At 32.6% G+C, this 19,725-nt stretch overlaps 1 long non-coding RNA gene across 1 annotated transcript in view; it reads left to right on the top strand.

Moving 5' to 3' along the window:
• The window catches only part of LOC140713084 (uncharacterized), a 237,398-nt gene that overhangs the window by 201,152 nt on the left and 16,521 nt on the right, over window positions 1-19,725 (top strand). The window contains exon 2 of the long non-coding RNA XR_012094942.1: window positions 7,423-7,499. This is a non-coding gene — a long non-coding RNA (uncharacterized lncRNA). The remainder of the gene's footprint in view (window positions 1-7,422; window positions 7,500-19,725) is intronic.

Here is a 19,725-nt window from a genome sequence, read left to right as displayed (position 1 = left end):
TTCTATAAACAATTCTAGGTTTATTATGCCTACATCTCTAGTGTTTTACTGAAAATATGTTTCAGGTTTCCAAGAAATATCTTTTTGTCCATTTCTCTTTGGTGTTCACATTTTTAGCATTATATGTAATGCTAAAATAATATTTAATGAATATAATATTTCAGAAGTGACTAATATGACTTATTAGTATTAAAGTAACCTTGTATAAATATTCTATTTATTCTAATGTTGTTTACTAGTAGATTAGCCCTTATGATATATTTTAGGTTTGCTACTGTTAGTATCTACCTGATAAACATGTATCAAATATTTTATTCTTAACCTGTCACTATCATTTTGTTTTAAATTGTAAATAGTTTCAATAAAGTACTACAAAGTACAGTGACCATGAGTGCAGGCTTTGGCATTATTAGACCTTGTTTCAATCATGGTCTCAGTATCTCTAACTCTATGGCTTTATATTTTACTAAATTACTCTAGGCCTAAATTTTCTTGCTTGCAAAATGAATATAATTTCACCTACATAATTGAGTTTTATGAGAAAAGATATGTTGTATAGGAAAAGATATGATTCAAAATAATGAATACTCAATAAAGAGCTCTTATGATTATTACATTTTTGTTTCTGAGACTGACTCTTGGTTTTAAGTTATATTTCTGGTTCTTAATTTTTTACATTCACTATGTTATTCTCTTAATTCTGTATCTTTTAATATATGGGCTATATCTAGATTGCTTACTTGGACTTTTTTTACATTTATTTTAAAGTTATATAGTTTTTGTTTCCATTAGTGAATAGTCATAAGTATGTATAAGACATACTTGAACCTATAAAGTTATAGTTGTATGTATGGACTCCAGCCTCATAAATTAAGATGATAAATCTAGCATTATTTTTCTTACCTCTTACTATCAATTTCTTATATAATGTGTCCTATCTTTCTAACTAGTAAATTTTAACAAGCTATTTGCTCAATTATTAATAGGTCTTTTGATAATAATTTACCTGCAACATTTCTTAAAAATATTAACCTTTATTATTTAGATATCTCATTTAGTCATTTCCTTGTACATTGTCTTTTGATTTCAATGTTTATCAAGTCTCTACTTCTTCCAATTGACTTCTAATAATTTTGTTGGCCAAAGTGTATTTAAGAGTATTTTGTTTTATGGTAAGACTATTGTGTGAGTAAATTTTCTGGCCCTATGAGTGTATGAGACTACCTTTTGATTACCTTGCATAGGAGTGACAAATTTGGCTTGAAATTTTAGTTTTTTTCCCCCCACAGATTCTATTTGTTTTTAATATTTGGAATGGTAGAATGATAATCTTTGGAAGAAAATAGTGTTCCCTTCTAGATTATTTTATTTTATATTTTATTGTATTTAATTTTAATTTTAATTTTTTAGACAGGGTCTCACTCTGTTATCCAGGCTGGAGTGCAGTGGTGCATTCATGGCTTACTGCAACCTCTGCCTTCTGGGTTCAAGTGATTTTCCCACCTCAGGCTCCAAAGTAGCTGGGACTGTAGGCAGGCACCACCATGCCCAGATTTTTTTTTTTTTTTTTTTGGGGGGTGGAGATGGGGTTTCGCCATGTTGCCCAGGCTGGTCTAGAACTCCAAAATTCAAGTGATCCACCTACCTTGGCCTCCCAAAGTGCTGAGATTACACACGAGTCACCACGCTTGGCCCGAAAATTTTATTTTTTATACAATCTTTGCAATGAAGATATTATTTTTATTAAATGTTATCTATAGTCAGTAATTTCTTTTAATTAGATAATTTTCTAAATTTTATTAAATTTGTTTAGTTAGCTAATTAATTTCAATATTGCTTTTGTTCTATCTCATCTGATTTTTTTTTCTAGGAATCCTGTTAGATAAAGAGTTCATGTTATTGTCTGCATGTCAAAGTTTCATCTCATTTACCTCTGGCTTTAACACTTTGGTTTTGCATGAAGTTTTAAAATGTTTCTTCTACTTCACCAGTTTTATTACTCGTAATATCCTAACTGCTTCTTACATTATTTTTTATTTTATTTGGGCATCATATTTTCAATGTTTTTCAACTTCCTCATCTCAAAGTATTTCTTTTCAGTGACTCTTTAATTCTGGAAACACAGACACAATAGCCAATAGAATCTTTAAAAAAATAAAATTAGAAATGCTTTCCTATTCTTAAGCCTCTTTTGAGAGTATAATACACACACAGAAAATGCACAACTCATAAGTGCAGGGCCCTGTGTATTATTACACAATGAGCATGCCAATATAGAAATAGATCATTGTCAGGTGATTTTATTGCCTATGTCCAGCTCTTTCCACAAAGTTGACTGCTCTCTAGGATTCCATTGATTGGTTTTGCCTGTCTTCATTTGTTTATTTTTAAAGGAATCATGTGGTGTGTATTATGGTGTATCTGACTTCTTTTCCTCCTGCTCGATTCACCCATGCTTGCAAGATTCATCCACATTGATGTATAAGGCTGCAGCTTGTCCATTTTGATTGCGATATGATATTGTATTTTAGGAATATAACACATTTTACTCACCCTTTTGTTGTTAGACATTTGAATTGTCTGTAGTTTTTGAGTATTTCAACAAATGCTGTTATAAATATGTACACATTTCTATTAAGTATACACCTAGGAATGGAACTGTTAAGTGATAGGTTACACAAGTTCAGGGTTAGTAGATAGTGCTAAATGATTTTCCAGCACAGCTACAGAAGTTCATATGACTGTCAGGAATATTGGTTACCTAGAGGTAATCAAAAGCTGATGCCCAAAACAATAGCTATTTTATTATTCCTCATAGAATGTGTTAAAAATCCAAGTATTTAAGGGTGATGTTAGGGAGAGACTGTGTGCTGTGTGTTCGGCAATATTGTTTGGATTAGAGGCTTCTTATTTTTCCATTAGGCAGGATTTGGTCAGCTGTGGTCAGAAATGATAGACTGATCTGAATTTGAAGGCCTAGTAAACTTAATTAAAGGACAGGATTCATTACATGAAGAAATTATCTAGGATTCAAAGAGAAAGCTATTTTATCAAAGACTTTATAGTCTAAAATGAATATCTAAAAGTCTTATAGTCTTAAAAGAACTTCTGAAAGTACTCAGATATTACACATTTCATGATCAAATTATATTAAGAAAAATACATATAAGGTTCCTGAAAGTTTCTCTGCCAATGACACAAGAAAACTTCCACACATACACTGGAAATCAAAAATGAATTAGAAAATCTCAAGAAGCCTTATTTTGTAAGAAGAGCAGTTCTAATTTGGCACATTCTTGCATTTAAAAGTTGTTTTGATGTACAAAAGCCAGGTGGAAGCACAAACTTAGTAGGAAAGTATTCAGAAGTAGACAGTGGGTAAAATATGGAGATTTTTATATCATAGTAAGTAGGTTGAATTTAATTTTGTGGACAATAGAGAGTTCTTTTAAATAAGGCACACATATAATTTAGTTTTGGAAAAGTTATTCTCGTATCTGTAGTAAGTGCAAATAGAGGCAAAAAGAACACTTGACAGGCATGCAATTTCTATGTGAGATTATTAAAGTCTCAATTGGGGCAATGCTTACAAAGAAGATATGAACAATATTAAAGAGGTAGAGTCAACTTCACCTGTTTAACAATTGAATGACAAGTGATGAAAAATAAAGGAATCCTTTGAATTTTGAGGTTGGTTTCTGTATCTATGATAAATTCACTGAGGTTAGAATAAATAGGAAAATCCAATGACAGCATTGTTTGTCATGCCTTCACATCGCTAGAAAGTGAGTAAACAAATAAAATCATGAACATAACAAAAACTTTGTTTAAAAGGAATACTGATGAACCTGTAAAATCATTGTAATTTTTGTAATATGAAATACACAGGCATACTACTCACACACACTATGCTATCGTTATTACAACAGTTAAAAGTAGCTTCCATAGGTGTGAATACAGTAAATGCAGTGATTTTTGCTGGAAAAATTTAATAGACAGCACAGGAGTCAGAGGACACTGAGGGTGGGAAAGCTACTTTCATTGAAATGGAATGGGGGTCTTACATCTCATAAAAAAATAAATTATAGTTATGACACCAGAAAATGATAAGTAGACTTGAGATTCATGCATCATTAAATGGTAGACCACAAACTCAATATGAAGAAAACATAATATGTGAGAGTATGAAATACATGCATGTATAATATAAAATATATAAAACCGGTATTAGGGTTTTTCAGAAAAACAGAATGAAAAGGATGTTCATATATTAAAAGAGATTGATATCAGGAATTGGCTCATGTGATGAGGGAGGCTGAAATTTCCTCATATCTGCAGTCAGCAAGCTGGAGACCCAGGAGACTCACTGATACAGTTCCAGTGTGGGGAGGGGTCTGAAGGCCCGAGAATCAGCATAGCTGATGGCACAACTTCCTGTCTAAAAACTGGTCGACAGAAGTCCCAAGAAGAGACAACAGTTCAGCTTGGGTCTGCAGGTAGGAAAGAACTGATGCTTCAGCTCAAGCCATCAGGCAAGATACATCCCCTCTTAGCTCCCAGAGGGTCAGCATTTTTGTTCTATTTAGGCCTTCAGCTGATTGGGCAAGAGCCCTGCACATTAGGGAAGGTAATCTGCTTTACTCAGTTTATCAATTCAAATGTTAATCCTATCCCAAAACATCCTCTTTGAGACATTTGGAGTAATATTTTACCAAATATCTGGGCATCCCATGGCCCAATCAAGTTGGGACATAAAACCAACCATCACACTTAGAATTTATTAATGTGAGATCAATGTTGAATATGCAGTATCATAAATTTGTATATTTACCAGAATAAATTTATAGCCAGAAATATTTATTTCAAATTCTAAAAAAGTGCTTTTTTTTTGTTTTGTTTTGCTCAAGAAAATGAAAACAAGAGAATCTAAATCTAGATTCAGAATAACACTAAGTTTGACAAGTATTACATTTTCGTGCATGTGCATACTACAGGATCTGGTAAGGTGAATTTGGCTTTGCACCTGCTGTTTTTGGAAATGGTTGCACACACAAGGTATTTTTTCTTGCCAATTTGCATGTGTTTTGCTGTTCTGTGCCAGTAATCTTATGCCAAGATGTGGTGTTAAGCTATCTTCTATTTTTGCCAGAAAACAGAAATATAGTGGGGCATCCTTAATGGCTGGAAAGGCATTGAATTAATCACATACATATGACAGCTGGAGGTTCATATCCTCAGAAGTGAAGTTGCAATTACCAAAAACAAATAAAAAAAACCTTTTATCCAATGACTTTCCTTGACTGAGTTTCTAAATTTTTATGCTCATTTGTAAATAAGTTTTGATAGATCAGGGACTCCAGAGTTATTAGCTTTTACAGAATGCTTAAAAGACTTATTTTTTTCCTAAAAACACAGACTGAATAATGAGCAAAGTGACTTCATACCAAATATGGTGTAAGGATTTTTGATCAGAGATAGAACTTGTGTAGTGGTCTTACTCCATATATTGCAAATGAGAGCACAAAGCCATGAAATGGGAGGGCATTCCTTCCCACAGCTCTAAGAGTAGCTAGTCTATCAATCAGTAAAATGTATTTTACTTGCCAAGTTTCTATTAGAAAACATAATGTTATACACACGTACGAAACTATATCACTAAGTATTATGCTTGCTTTCCCCAGTACACATAGGCATATTTATAGGAACTGTCATTTGGACTGATATAGTATGTGCAGAAGGGAAGAAAGGTCATCTTTGCATAAAATATTAGAAGATGTCAGTAATTTGAGAACTAATGATTCAAAGCTTAGGAATAAATGAAGAAAACACAGGAATGTTCTTCATAATTCATTTGATGCTTACCATATGGCATGTGCTCGACATAACTTCCTCATCCCAAAATATGTATGGTGGTCCCAGAAACTGTTCTAAGCCAGGAAGTTAGGTACCAAACAGAAAAAGTATGAAACATAAAGCCTATATTGAGATTATTGGGATACTAGAGAAGAGTTTCAAAAGTCAAAAACTATAAATTAATGAATTCAATTCACAGATACCACTAACTCACGCATTTAGAAATATTTATTGGCACCAAAATAATAGCATGGATGCTTTCAGATGCTGGGAATTTTAAAAATACATAGTAACTGTTTTTTCATAATTTGACTCAGTGACACAGAATACTAATAGCAGACTTCATCCTGAATTCTTAGGTCAAAGAAATCAATTTTGAATTTAAATAGAAAACTATTATGAAAATAATTTAACATATTTTAATATTTATAAAACAGAGTACATCAAAATATATGTTATATAAAAACTAATTATAAGTATATGAAAACTAAACACAGATATATGAAAATTTATTGTAAATTCCTCCTATGTTTACATTGCCTATATGTAATGCTACAAAAAAGACAATTTTAAAGAGAATATATGTTGATGAATATTATCTGGGATAATTACGAAGATGAGGCTAGGTAATTTTATGTCAGCTTTTGTAAATAAGAGATCCTCTAGGAAATAGATTGGTATAGACTTTTTTGGTTGTTTGAATACACTTTAAACTGTGAGATGTACCCATCACAAGTCTTTAATTCAATGAGTTTAACTGCCACCCCAAACAAGAAAAATTATGTTTCCCTTGCTAAGGAAGTTTCCTTATGTATCTATCCTATTGCTAATGCATCTATTGCTAGACTTTCATGCCTCAAGAAGGAAATAACTTTCTAATTTTTACAGCCGTATATTAGTTTTTGTTTACTGGAACATCAATTACATAGAATCATGCATAATATACCCCTTTGTGTGTAACCTCTTTCACTCCATATGGCACTGAGTTTCAGCCATATTGCTGCATGTATTAGTAGTTTGTTTCTTTCTGTTTGTAAGAAATATACCACTGAATGAAAATGCCACATTTTGTTTACCCATGACTCTTTGATAAACATCGTTTCTAAAATTTTGGGCTATAATAAATAAAGTTGCTATGAACCTTCTTCTATATTGTTTTTCTGTGGGCATATTTTTTAGATGACTAATGATGCTGAGATTTTTTTAAGTTTTTTTCTGTGTTGCCTTTTCCATATCACTGCCTATTTGAACCTGTTACATATTTTCTTTTGCCATCTTTTTGGTTTCAAATAAATAATGTAACATTAGAACAATAGTAGTATATTTTAAAATCAGAGATAATTAAGTTTAATTAAATACAATTTATTATTTATTTTGTAGTTAGTACTTTTTGATTCCTATGTAGGTAGTCTTAGCCTACCCAAAATGTATTACAATACCAGATGTGTTTTGTGGGGGAAGTCATGGGCTCTAGTTTTTATATTTAGGTAAACAATTTGTGTAAAATTAATTTGATTATATGGAACACAATAAGAGCTAGACTTCATTTTTTCCCATATTGACTTTCAGATGTCCCAGCACCATCTGTAACAACAACAACAACAACAAAGACTTTTTATTTCTCATTGAATTAACCTGACACATTGGTGAGTCACCAAAACCTTATTTTCCGCTTGTAATGGTTTTAGAGTCTTTTTTAAAGGTAGCGTGAGTCTCCAATTTTGTTTTCCTTTAAAAACTCTTTATCTATTCCACATACCTTACATTTTACTTTAATTTTAAAATAATATTGTAGGTTTCTTTTAGGAAACATGATAAAGTTTTGTTTGGGAAAGTATCATTCTAAAAATCCATTTGGGAGAATAAACATCTTTACAAAATTGAATACTTCAGTCAATAAAGAGTATATCTCTCCATTTTTCTGATCTTTTTTAACTTTGCTCTGCAATATTTTGTAGTTTTCAACATAGAATTCCTGTACATATCCTATTATACTTATTCTCCATATGCGACTTCTGATGCAATTTTAAAATGACATTTTATTTCATTTTTATACTGCTAACTTCTCATATATAGATATAACAATAAGTTTTGCTTGTTAATTTTCCATTTTGCTATCTTGCTAAATTCACTTAATCCTAGTAGGAATTTTATACACTCCATATAATTTTCTATATGCATAATCACATTGTTTGTGAATGATAGCAGTTCTACTTTCTTCCTTTCACACATTAGTTCTTTAATATTGACTTTTTTTCCTCATGGCTTTGCTAAAATTTTTGGTAATATGTAGAAGTGGTGAGAGAAATATCCCTGTCTTATTTTTGAACTTGGGTGGAAAGCATTCACATTTTTAATACTCAGTACAATGTGGTTAGACTGTTTTTGTAGATGTATTTTGTTGGATTGAGGATGTTTCAATTTCTTTCTGGGTTTTAAAGGGTTTTTATCAACTTTTTTAAAGGTTTTTTTCTGTATCTGTCAACATATCTTTCTTTCTTTAATCATATGTTGTTAAGTGTATGTTATTTTTATACATTTCTGAATTCTGTTTGCTTGTGTTGTGTTCAAAATTTTTACAGGCATGTTAATGAAGCCTATTCGTCTGTAATTTCCTTCTTCAGGTTTTGGTTTCAGTGTTTCACTTGCTTCATAAAATGAATTAGGAAGTATTTTTATCATTCTGATTTTGGAAAGAGTTTCAAAATAAATTTAAAAATAAACAATTACAATGAAGAAATAAGCAGAAGACTTGAACTTGGAGTCCACAGAAAAAGCAAAATAAATGATCATTACTAATTGACGATATTTTAGCTTTAGTAAGTGAGAAAATATATTTTATACTATCAAAACTGGTAAAAATTAAAAAGTGTAGCAGAATCAACCGTTGAGGGGAATGTATATCAATAGGAACTTTATATATTGATGATGTGTGCAAATATTGGTACAACATTTTTTGTTTTAATTGTGGCATTATTTAGTAAATTTGAGAATGAATCTAATTTATTAATGCAATTACAGAGCCCAACAAATTATGAGTGTCTAAGCCCACTATTTTTCTCCTCATGCCTTCCTGGCAAGCACTACTGAGTTATACCAGGTAGTGTTTGCCACTGTAACGAACTAGAAATTGATAGGAGGACACAGGCTAAGAAAACCATGCCCAATAACTCTTCCTTTCTTGAAAAAAAAATAGTGTGTCTCTGTCATTTGAAGAGTACTGAGCAGTGTTGTGTATCTTTATTAAACTTTTCTCTGTCAATGTGCTATAGCTAGCCTTATTATACTTTTGGGAGTCAAGTAATGGGACCCTCCTGAATTTGTATTAAAAGTGGCCTTTTCTTTGTTTTGTTTCACATGAAAATGATCTGCAGCACAAGTAGCCATCCAGCAATCCCTAGAAATTTTAGACATTCCTCAATCCCTTTTATAGAAATATCAATGACAATCTCACAGCAAATCTTTATGGCGTGGAGCAGTGCAGATTGCAGATAAGGTACAGAGTGCATTCTGGATCAGTGGGGTGGCACAAAAGGTAAGAGTTACTTTCTCTCCAGTAAAACTGTTAATTTACTGTAATGCTACATGAAAACTAACTACTAGTACATAAGTGATTGATCCTCATTAACTGCAAAGTATTGACCAAACCTTGATCAGACCAGGGAATAAATTGATACTTTCCCAACCATAAACACTGATATGTTGAATCTTGCCACCAGATTGCTCTTTTAAACAGCTGCAACATCAGGGCTTACTCTAGCTTCCTAATCACACCAGGGTTGCTACTTTAAGTAAATACCCTGAACTACATGGATACAGATAGACGGAAGGTCCTATCATGTTACATTGCTATTGTTTCTTTCTTGATCACGGGAAAAGCAGAGGAAAGTAGATATTTGCATAACAACATACCATAAAGAATCTCTACCTCAAAATCAGAGTCCCTTCCTGGAGTCTAATATCTGTCCTTGCTAGCTCTGTGTGAACGAACGTAGGTTAAATTGACACTGAGGAGCCTGTACACTGGCTCTTGATCCAGTCTTCAAGAATTTTTCCCAACACAGTCTGTGCCATTTCTCTAGGTTCTGCTTGACCATCTCCATACTTTTTTAAAAAAATGTTCATGCTATTTAATATTATATAGCAGTTAAAATGAATGAGCCAGAGCTATATAAATAAACATACTTGGATCGTACAACACATATCTGTGGACAAAATCCAACCCACAAATAAATGTCTACAGTGTTATATGATCATGGTTTGAATGTTTGTCCCCTCCCAACCTCATGATGAAATTTAATTGCCATTGTAACAATATTAAGACATGGGACCTTTAAGAGGGGATTAGGCCGTGAGGGCTCTGTCCTCATAAATGGATTCATGTCATTATCTCTGGAGTGTGTTCCTTATGCAAAAGCTAGTTGGGGTTTCCTCCTCCTCCCCTCTCACCTTCCTTGCCTTTCTGTCTTCCATCATGTGAGGACGCAGCACTGAAGCATCATCTTAACAGCAGAGGGCAGCCCTCCTCAGACACTGAAACTGCTGGTGCACTGATCTTTGACTTCCCAGCCTCAAGAAATGTGAGACATAAATTTCTATTATTTACAAATTATCTAGTCTCGGGCATTCTTTTATAGCAGCAAAAATGGACGAAGGCACATACCTTTATAGGAATGTCACAAAAAAACGTGGTATTTAATCTCATCTAAAGAAAAAGCAATAATTTGTAAAAATTGATTATATAAAAGTGGGATAATGTTCATGCTGTCACACCAACACCTGAGAATGAAAATAAAATGTAAAGCTATAGACAAAGGTCTCATGTACAAACAAAAATTTCTACATAAAATAACAAAGAAAGTGATGCATTAGAGAAATGATGGGCCACAATCACTTAAGCTTAAAGAAAAATGAATCCTTTAAGTTCAAAGGTGGAACAGATTCATTTTCTTCTAAATGAATATAAGCATTTATAAAGAAACCCCAGCTAATGAAGAATCTTAATGGATGTATTTCATTGTGAGTCTAAATAGGGGTTAGAACTTGGAGAATGTTGTGGAAAGATAAGCATATATTCTGGTTTCCTGTAACTTCTCAATAAATCAAAATTATTTCTTGCAGCGTTAATGGAGAATTGGAACACATTTTTGTCATGGGTTTCAGTGGTTTCAAGATGAGGGTCCAAAGAACCTCAAACAAAATTCACTATAAGCCAGTAACGCACTTACATTTACAACACATATTTGCTGTAATATTTAAGTTGTTGTATTGTAATCTAATTTCATAACCCATCTTTACAATAAGGTCTACAGACCTTAAATAATTTAGAGAACAATTTTGTGTAAAGAGCAAAAAATCTCTCTTACAAAGTAGAACTTTCATGTTGCCAAACCCAAAAATTTCAGTAAAAGAGGATTTTTTTCATTGACTCTGTACTTAAAAAGACCAAACATATTTTTGTCCAGGAGTTTAAGAATAGTTTAATATTAGAAAATATATACTTATCACTCTTTACCATATGGGTCACTGGGGACTCAGCACAATCTCTCTGTGGAAGTACAAATAACAACAACAACAGCAACGAACTTTAAAACACCCAAGTTTCCAATAATACAATAATTAATTAGAGCAATTCATACAGTGAAATGCTATGTAGCTGCTCATTTACATTACATGTCTGAAAAATAAGGGGAAATACAAAAAATATAATCTAGAGGGAAAAAGCATTAGGAGAGTAAAAGAAGAAAAGAGCACAAAACACACACAGTGTAGGATGATAAAAAATTTATAAAAACATGTATGTTTACATGAAGCATTTAATATCTTAAGGATTTTTAAAGTTGCTATTTCCAGATAAAGATATATATTTGATACTTAAATATCAATAAAATTATATTTTAAGTTGAGTGTGATGAATTTTAACTTCATACTGAATTTAAAATCTTAAGGATTTTTAAGTTGCCATTTCTCTATTTATATATATTTGATTTATATATATATATATCTTTATGCAGAAATGGCAACTTTAAGGATTTTTAAAAATCTGCCATTTCTCCATAAAGATATGTATTTGATACATCTATCTTTATGCAGAAATGCCAACTTTAAAAATTCTTGATATTAAATAATTTAAATATCAAAGATTTAAGTATCAAATATATTTTTATCCAGAAATGCCAACTTTAAAAATCCTTAGGATTATTTAAGAATCTTAAATCCTTAAGAATATTTAAATTATATACTCTTCTACATTGTGTAAGTTTGTATATTTTGTTCTTGTTTTAAAATCTAAAAGTGCACTGTCCTTTTAAGACTGTTATATAACATGTACATATAAACTTGAAAGATATATGTTTCTATAAAAATAGAAGAAAGGCCACAGTATAGTTGATTGAAAATAAAAGATGAAGAAACACTGTCAAGGAGTGTTCAGAGCATGACATGGTATTCCTGCTGTGCTGATCTGACTGCAGTTTTACTTTCAGTCAATGTCTCCACAGGGATGCACCCAGTGATGAAGAATTTGCTCTACGTAGGACATTCTGCTTTCCTGCTTTCTAGGTGCTATGCATAATCTATCAAACCTTTGGTACAAGATCAGTGTGAATAGCAAGGCACAAAATTCTACTCACTTTTTTCTATTGACAGAAAAAAATATATATTTACACCTCAGGAAAGTATTATTATTTTTGAAATGCTGTAACCCTTGTCTTGACCCTGGTGTTGAGATGTTACTGCTTTGGATTTTGTAAACTACTATATCGATTGAAGCTGATGTCTTTCAAAGTAACAATTTTCATAGATGATTAAAGAACAATTTATTTGATTTGGTTTTGGACAGTTTGTGATTTTCTTTTTTTTTTTATAATTAAGAGATAATAAACTGGATGAAGACCTAATTATTCATTACTCAGCCACTTAACATATTTAATGTCATGATTAAAATTAACAGTGAAAGACAGTTGTCCCATTTTGCCTTCTTTATCATAAAACCTCTTTATATTATGAGAAAGAAATCTCAAAAACTCTCATTTTTTTTTTCTAAAATGAATCAAAAGAACTCATTTTCTTATGTGAGTAAACACAGAGGAGAAAGAAAAGAGATGACTGAAGCAATAGTCCAGTGGAACTGTGGTTTCAGGGCCTGAAGAGTAATAAAACGGCCCATGTGCACAGGTGATAAAAGCCTTTCTCATTCACCTTACCTAAATAGCATTGCATTTTAGATAACATCAACCAAAGAAGCTAACACTTGGCAAGTTCTAGGTACCCTATGTCCTGAAAGAATAAGGATTTGCATATAATACATATGCATTTAAATGGGTATTGAGTATTTACTGTGTGCCAGATACAATAGTAAGTGCTTTGAATAAGATATTTCATTTAATTTTCCAAATGACCCTAGAATATTACATTATCATCTCCATTTTATAAAAGGGAAAAGTAAGGTCTAGATAATCTTAGTACATTACAGAAAATACACAAAGAATTTATGGCAGAGCTAGGAATCAATTGTAGGTTCATGTGAGGCCCAAGTCCTTATTCTTAACCAACCACTTACATTATTAAAACAACAAAACAACAAAAAAGAAATCTTTATGCCAATATCCTTAATAAACATAAATGCAAAAATCCTCAACAAAATACTAGCAAACCAAATCCAGCAGCATATCACAAAGCTACCACCACGATCAAGTAGCCTTTATTTCTGGGATGCAAAGTTAGTTCAACATATGCAAATCAATAAGTATGATTCATTATATAAACAAAACAACAGAAAAAATAATTATTTCAATAGATGTAGAAAAGGCTTTCAATAGAATTCAACATCCTTCATTTTAAAAACTCTCAACAAACTAGGCACTGAAGGAAAATACTTCAAAATAATAAGAGCCATCTATGACAAACCCACAGTCATCATCACACTGAATAGGCAAAAAGCTAGAAGTATTCCCCTAGATAATCAGAACAAGACAAGGATGTTCTCTCTCACCACTCCATTTCCACATAATACTAGAAATCCTGCCAAAGTGATCAGGCAAGAGAAATAAATAAAAGACATCTAAATAAGAAGAGAGGAAATTAAACTATCCCTTTTTGCAGAAAATATGATTCTATATCTAGAAATAGTCTCTGTCCCAAAACCTTTTCTTCTAATAAACAACTTCAGCAAAGTTTCAGAATACAAAACCAATGTACATACATGAGCAGCATTCCTATACACCAATCCTATCTAAGCCAAGAGCCAAATCAGAAATGAAATAGCTATTAAAACAGTAAAATACCTAAGAGTACAGCTAACCAGGGAAGTAAAGGACCTCTGCAATGAGAATTACAAAACATCTCTGTTCAAAGAAATCAGCGATGACACAAACAAATGGAAAATCATTCCATGCTCATGAATAGGAAGAATCAATATAGTTAAAATGATCATACTGCTCAAAGCAATGTACAGATTCAATGTTATCCCTCTCAAACTACCAATGACATTTGTTTTTGTTTTTGTTGCATTTGCTCTTGGGTCCTTAGAAATAATCAGCAGAGTAAACAGACAACCCACAGAATAGGAGAAAATATTCACAAACTATGCATCTGACAAAGGACTAGTATCCAGAATCTACAAGGAATTCAAACAAATCAGCAAGAAGTAAAAAGATAATTGCATCAAAAAGTGGGCAAAGGACATGAATAGACATTTCTCAAAAGAAGATATACAAACAGACAACAAATATATGAAAAAAAATACTCAACATCACTAATCAGGGAAATGCAAATTAAAACCACAATGAGATACTATCTTCTGACAGAATGATTGCAATTAAAAAGCCGAAAAATCAATAGATGTTGACATGGATGTGGTGAAAATGGACCACTTTTATACTGCCAGTGGGAATGTAAACTAGTAAAACCACTAGAGAAAACAGTATGGAGACTCCTTAAAGAACTAAAAGTAGATCTATAATTCATTCCAGCAATCCCACTACTTGGTATCTACCTAGAGGAAAATAAATTATATGAAAAAGACACATGAACACACTTGTTTATAGCAGCACAATTTGCATTTGCAAAGATATGGAACCAAACTAAGTGCACATCAACCAATAAGTGGATAAAAATGTGGCACATACAAACCATGCAATATTACTCAGCCATAAAAAGGAATAAAATAATGTCTTTTCAGCAACTTGGATGGAGCTGTAGACCATTATTCTAACTGAAGTAATTCAGGTGTGGAAAACCAAATACCATATATTCTCACTTATAAGTGAGTGAGCTAAGGTATGAGGACACAAAGATATACAGAGTAATATATTGGACTTGGGGACTCTGGGTCGGGGAGATTAGCAGGGAGGTGTAGGATAAAAGACTACAAATTGGGTACAGTGTACACTGCTCGGGGAATGGGTGCACTGAAATCTCAGAATTCACCATTAAAGAACTCATCCATGTAACTTAAACCACCTGTACTCCCCAAAAAACTATTGAAATAAAAATAAGAAAATCAGTAAATTGAAACTCAAGAATACCTACAGATGACATTCTGCACAGATTTAGAAAAGTATTTTAAAATTCATATAGAACCCAAAAGAGCCCAAATACCCAAGGCAATTCTTAGCAAAAAGGACAAAGTTGGAGGCATCATGTTACCCAACTTTACAGTCTGCTAGAAGGCTATAATAACCAAAACAGCATGGTACTAGTACAAAAACAGAGACATAGACCAATGGAACAAAATAGAGAGGGCAGAAATAATGCTGTACCCCTACAATCATTTGATTTTTGACAAATTCAGCAAAAACAATGGGGAAAGGACTCTCTTCAATAAATGTTGCTAGGATACCTGGCTAATCATATGCAGGAGATTGAAACTAGACCCTTTCCTTACGCCATATACAAAAACTAACTCAAGGTGGATTAAAAATTTTAACATAAAACTATAAATATCCAGGAAGATAACCTTGGATAGATCATTCTGGACAGAGAACCTGGCAACAATTTCATGACAAAGATTCCAAAAACAATTGCAAAAAACCCCTAAAAAATTACGAAATGGGACCTAATTAAACTAAAGAATTTCTGCACAGCAAAGGAAACTATCAACAGAGTAAAGGACATACAGAATGGGAGAACATATTTGCAAAGTATGCATCCAAAAATGTTCTGATGTACAAAACCTCTAAGGAATGTCAGCAAGCCATCAAGCCAAAAACAGACAACCCCCAAAAAGGGGGCAAAGGACATCAGCAGGCACTTCTCAAAAGAAGACATACACAGGGCCAATAAGCATGTGAAAAAATGTTCAACATCACTAATTATTAGATAAATGCAAATCAAAATCATAGTGAGAAGCCATCTCATACCACCTAGAATGGCTAGTATGAAAAAATCAGAAAATAACAGATGCTGGTGTGGTTGTGGAGGAAAGGAAATGCTTATACACTGCTGGTAGGAATGTACATTAGTTCAGCCATTGTGGAAAGCAGAATGGTGATTCCCCAAAGAACTTAAAACAGAATTAGAGTTCAACCTAGCAATTCCGTTATTGGGTGCATATTCAAAGGAATATAAATCATTCTACCATAAAGATACATGCACCTGTATGTTTATTGCAGCACCATTCACCATAGCAAAAACATGGAATCAACCTAAATGCACATGAACGGTAGACTGGATAAAGAAAATATAGTACATATCCACCACCATGTACTATGCAGCCATAAATAGAATAAGATCATGTTTTTGGCAGCAACACAGATGGAGCTGGAGGCCATTATCCTAAGCAAACTAATGCAGGAACAAAAAACCAAATACCGCATAGTCTCACTTATAAGTAAGAACTAAGCAACAGGAATACATGAACACGAAGAGGGGCATAACGGAGATCAGAGCCTACTTGAGGGTGGAGGGTATGAGGAGGGAGAGAGTAAAAAAAACTACCTATCAGCTAGTATAATTATTACCTGGGTGATGAAATAATCTGTATATCAACCCTCATGACACAGAGTTTACCTGTATAACAAACCTGCACATGTGCCCTGGAACCTAAAATAAAAGTTAAAAAATTTTAAAAAAAGCAAAAGGATTAAACTGTTACGTGCAGGTAGTCATTGTTTAGTGAAATAATGTTTAATAAAATCATTCCTTAGACATGCTTATTATTTATACTGAGTTCAAACATGCTAAATTAATTGTAGTGTTTTATTTTTGCCAATAGAGCATGACTCTATCAATAAGGATATTTTTTAAAAGCCTCAGGAGATGGCATACAACATTTCTTTAATATCCTGATATTATTGGTTTGAGTAAAATGTATACTTAAAATGGAGACTAATATTTCACTGTAAATACTAAAAAATATTGAGACTTAATAGTAAAATATAACACCAGTGATTATGAGAAAAAATGTATTTAAACTCACATGTAACTACTCACATGTATAAATTAAAATTAGGAGCTAAGTATTAAATAAATAATTGGGCTACTTTTGACAAATATTGCATGATAGAAGATGACTACTTTATGTTTACTTTTATATCTCAAATATGAAGATAGTGACTGCAGTGACATCAGGAATGTATCAAATTTTCTAAGAACATATATTAATCTGTTTGTTTATGCAATCTTGTAATACATGGGTTCAGATAACCAATCCTAGAATAAACACAGGCACAATTTGATAAACTGATTCTATTCAAGTATGTTCAGTATGTTGAATAGGCTCATTCTCACTGGTTCATACTTCTACTAACTGTCGGGTGGTGCTTCTCTCTCTCTGTTCTATCGTATTGTTCTCTGCCAGGTTATCTGTTAAATATCTGTACACTGTGATGAACTAGGTTTGAAGAATCTAATCTAATATGAACAGTGACTGTCATCTGGGACAGGGGAGCATTTAGTGTACAAGAATCACGTTTTCTTGAATAGAAGATGGAGAAAAGAAAACCCACTTCAGGGTTTCGGGGCAGCCATAAAAACTCATGCTAAACAGACCGAGGGTAACTTTACAGCTTTGATGAACAGGTTTTAGAATGTGATTAAGCATAGCGGTTTTACTCATAATATTCCTATAATCCTAGAGTAGCAAAGACAGAAGATGCTCTACTTATGAATATATGCCTTTAATAGAACCAGAGTACAATTTGTTGTTTTATGACTCATGAAACAGAGGAAATCTTTCCTTCTCTATATTCTCAGCCTTTGCCTATGTTTCAGCCTCAGACAAGCCTGTACTTTCCATAAAATAAAAAATACAATTCTATTTTTGTTTCCTCTCTTATTTTACCCCCACCGTTATGCACCACAACTAAATTGACTGAGTATCTTATTCATTTTGTTTGTTTGTTTGTTTGAGATGGAGTTTCACTCTTGTCTCCCAGGCTGGAGTGCAATGGTACGATCTCGGCTCACTGCAACCTCTGCCTCCTGAGTTCAAGTGGTTCTCCTGCCTCAGCCTCCCTAGTAGCTGGGATTACAGGTGTGCACCACCACGCCTGGCTAATTTTTGTATTTTTATTAGAGACAGGATTTCATCATGTTGGCCAGGCTGGTCTTGAACTCCTGACCTCAAGTGATCCACCCACCTTGGCCTCCCAAAGTGCCGAGATTATAGGCATGAGCCACGGCACCTAGCTTTATTCATGTCTGAATCTGAGCGTTCAACTCAGTGCCTGGCATTCAGTAAGTATTTGATGAAGGCTTCCATTCAATTCAGTTTCTGGTGATCAGCTCAATAGGCATTTGATAAGTTCTTACTGAAGCAATATATAGTATTGTATATATACAAAATATAGACAAAACAAAGTAACTACAATTACCTAAAGATGTCTTATTTATGTTATTTTAGTTTATTTTATTAGATTTTGATGATTATCCTTGCTTTTCTGGAAATTTCACAATTGGATATTTATTCATTAACTTGGTTCTAATTTTATTAAGCCATATTTTTTCATTAGTAAGCAGACAGCGTTTAAAAGAATAGATATTACTCATGGTCTTAAGATCAAATTTTATAATCCAATTTATTGATAAAATACCTGTGCCCAGTAATTATTTTGAGTAGTATTTATTTAAAATATTTTTGATGAATTATATGATGCTCCCAGTCTAAATTAATTCTCAAAACCACATAGTGTTAAATGCTTCAACTTCCTTATTTTACAAATTTGTTTTTACTATATTAGGCCTTTCCAACCTTTATATGTTTTTAGAATAATCAATTTTTACAAAATTGCTACTGAGATTTGATTGAGACCTTGTGTAATTATAAAAATCCTTTTGGAGAAAATAGACATACTGAATATGAAATGATAAAATGATAAAGTTTATGAACACAGTATGCCTTTTCATTTACTTAGTTTTTCTAAAATTTTACTTATGAATTCTTGTTTTTTATTGTAATCTTGTATTTTTTGTTACATTTTTTCCTATTTTGTTTTAATAAATTGTAAAATGTGTTTTTTATTTTTAAGTGTGTTTGCTAATACATAATTGGGTTATTTGAACAGTACATTTTCAGAGATGATGGTTAATGATCAATTGCAAATACTAATTTTGCAACACTATAGTGTATTTGTACAAGAATATTTGCTGAACTAATTCAGTGATGATCTAATTGAATTATTGATACTGAGATCTAAAATAATCTAAAAACAATTGTATTGGATCATTCTGACACTGCTGTCAAGAATTGCCTGAGACTGCATAATTTACAAAGACAAAACAGTTTAATTGACTCACAGTTTTGCATGGCTGGAGAGGCCTCAGAAAATTTATACTCATGGCGGAAGGAGAAGCAGGAATGTCTTACGTGGTGGCAGGTGAGAGACAGAGTGTGTATAGCAGGAATTGTCAAACACTTATAAAACCATCAGA

The sequence above is a fragment of the Chlorocebus sabaeus genome, chromosome 12 (genome assembly GCF_047675955.1).
Source record: "Chlorocebus sabaeus isolate Y175 chromosome 12, mChlSab1.0.hap1, whole genome shotgun sequence".
Taxonomy (NCBI): Eukaryota; Metazoa; Chordata; class Mammalia; order Primates; family Cercopithecidae; genus Chlorocebus; species Chlorocebus sabaeus.
This window is presented reverse-complemented; position numbering and strand designations above follow the sequence as displayed.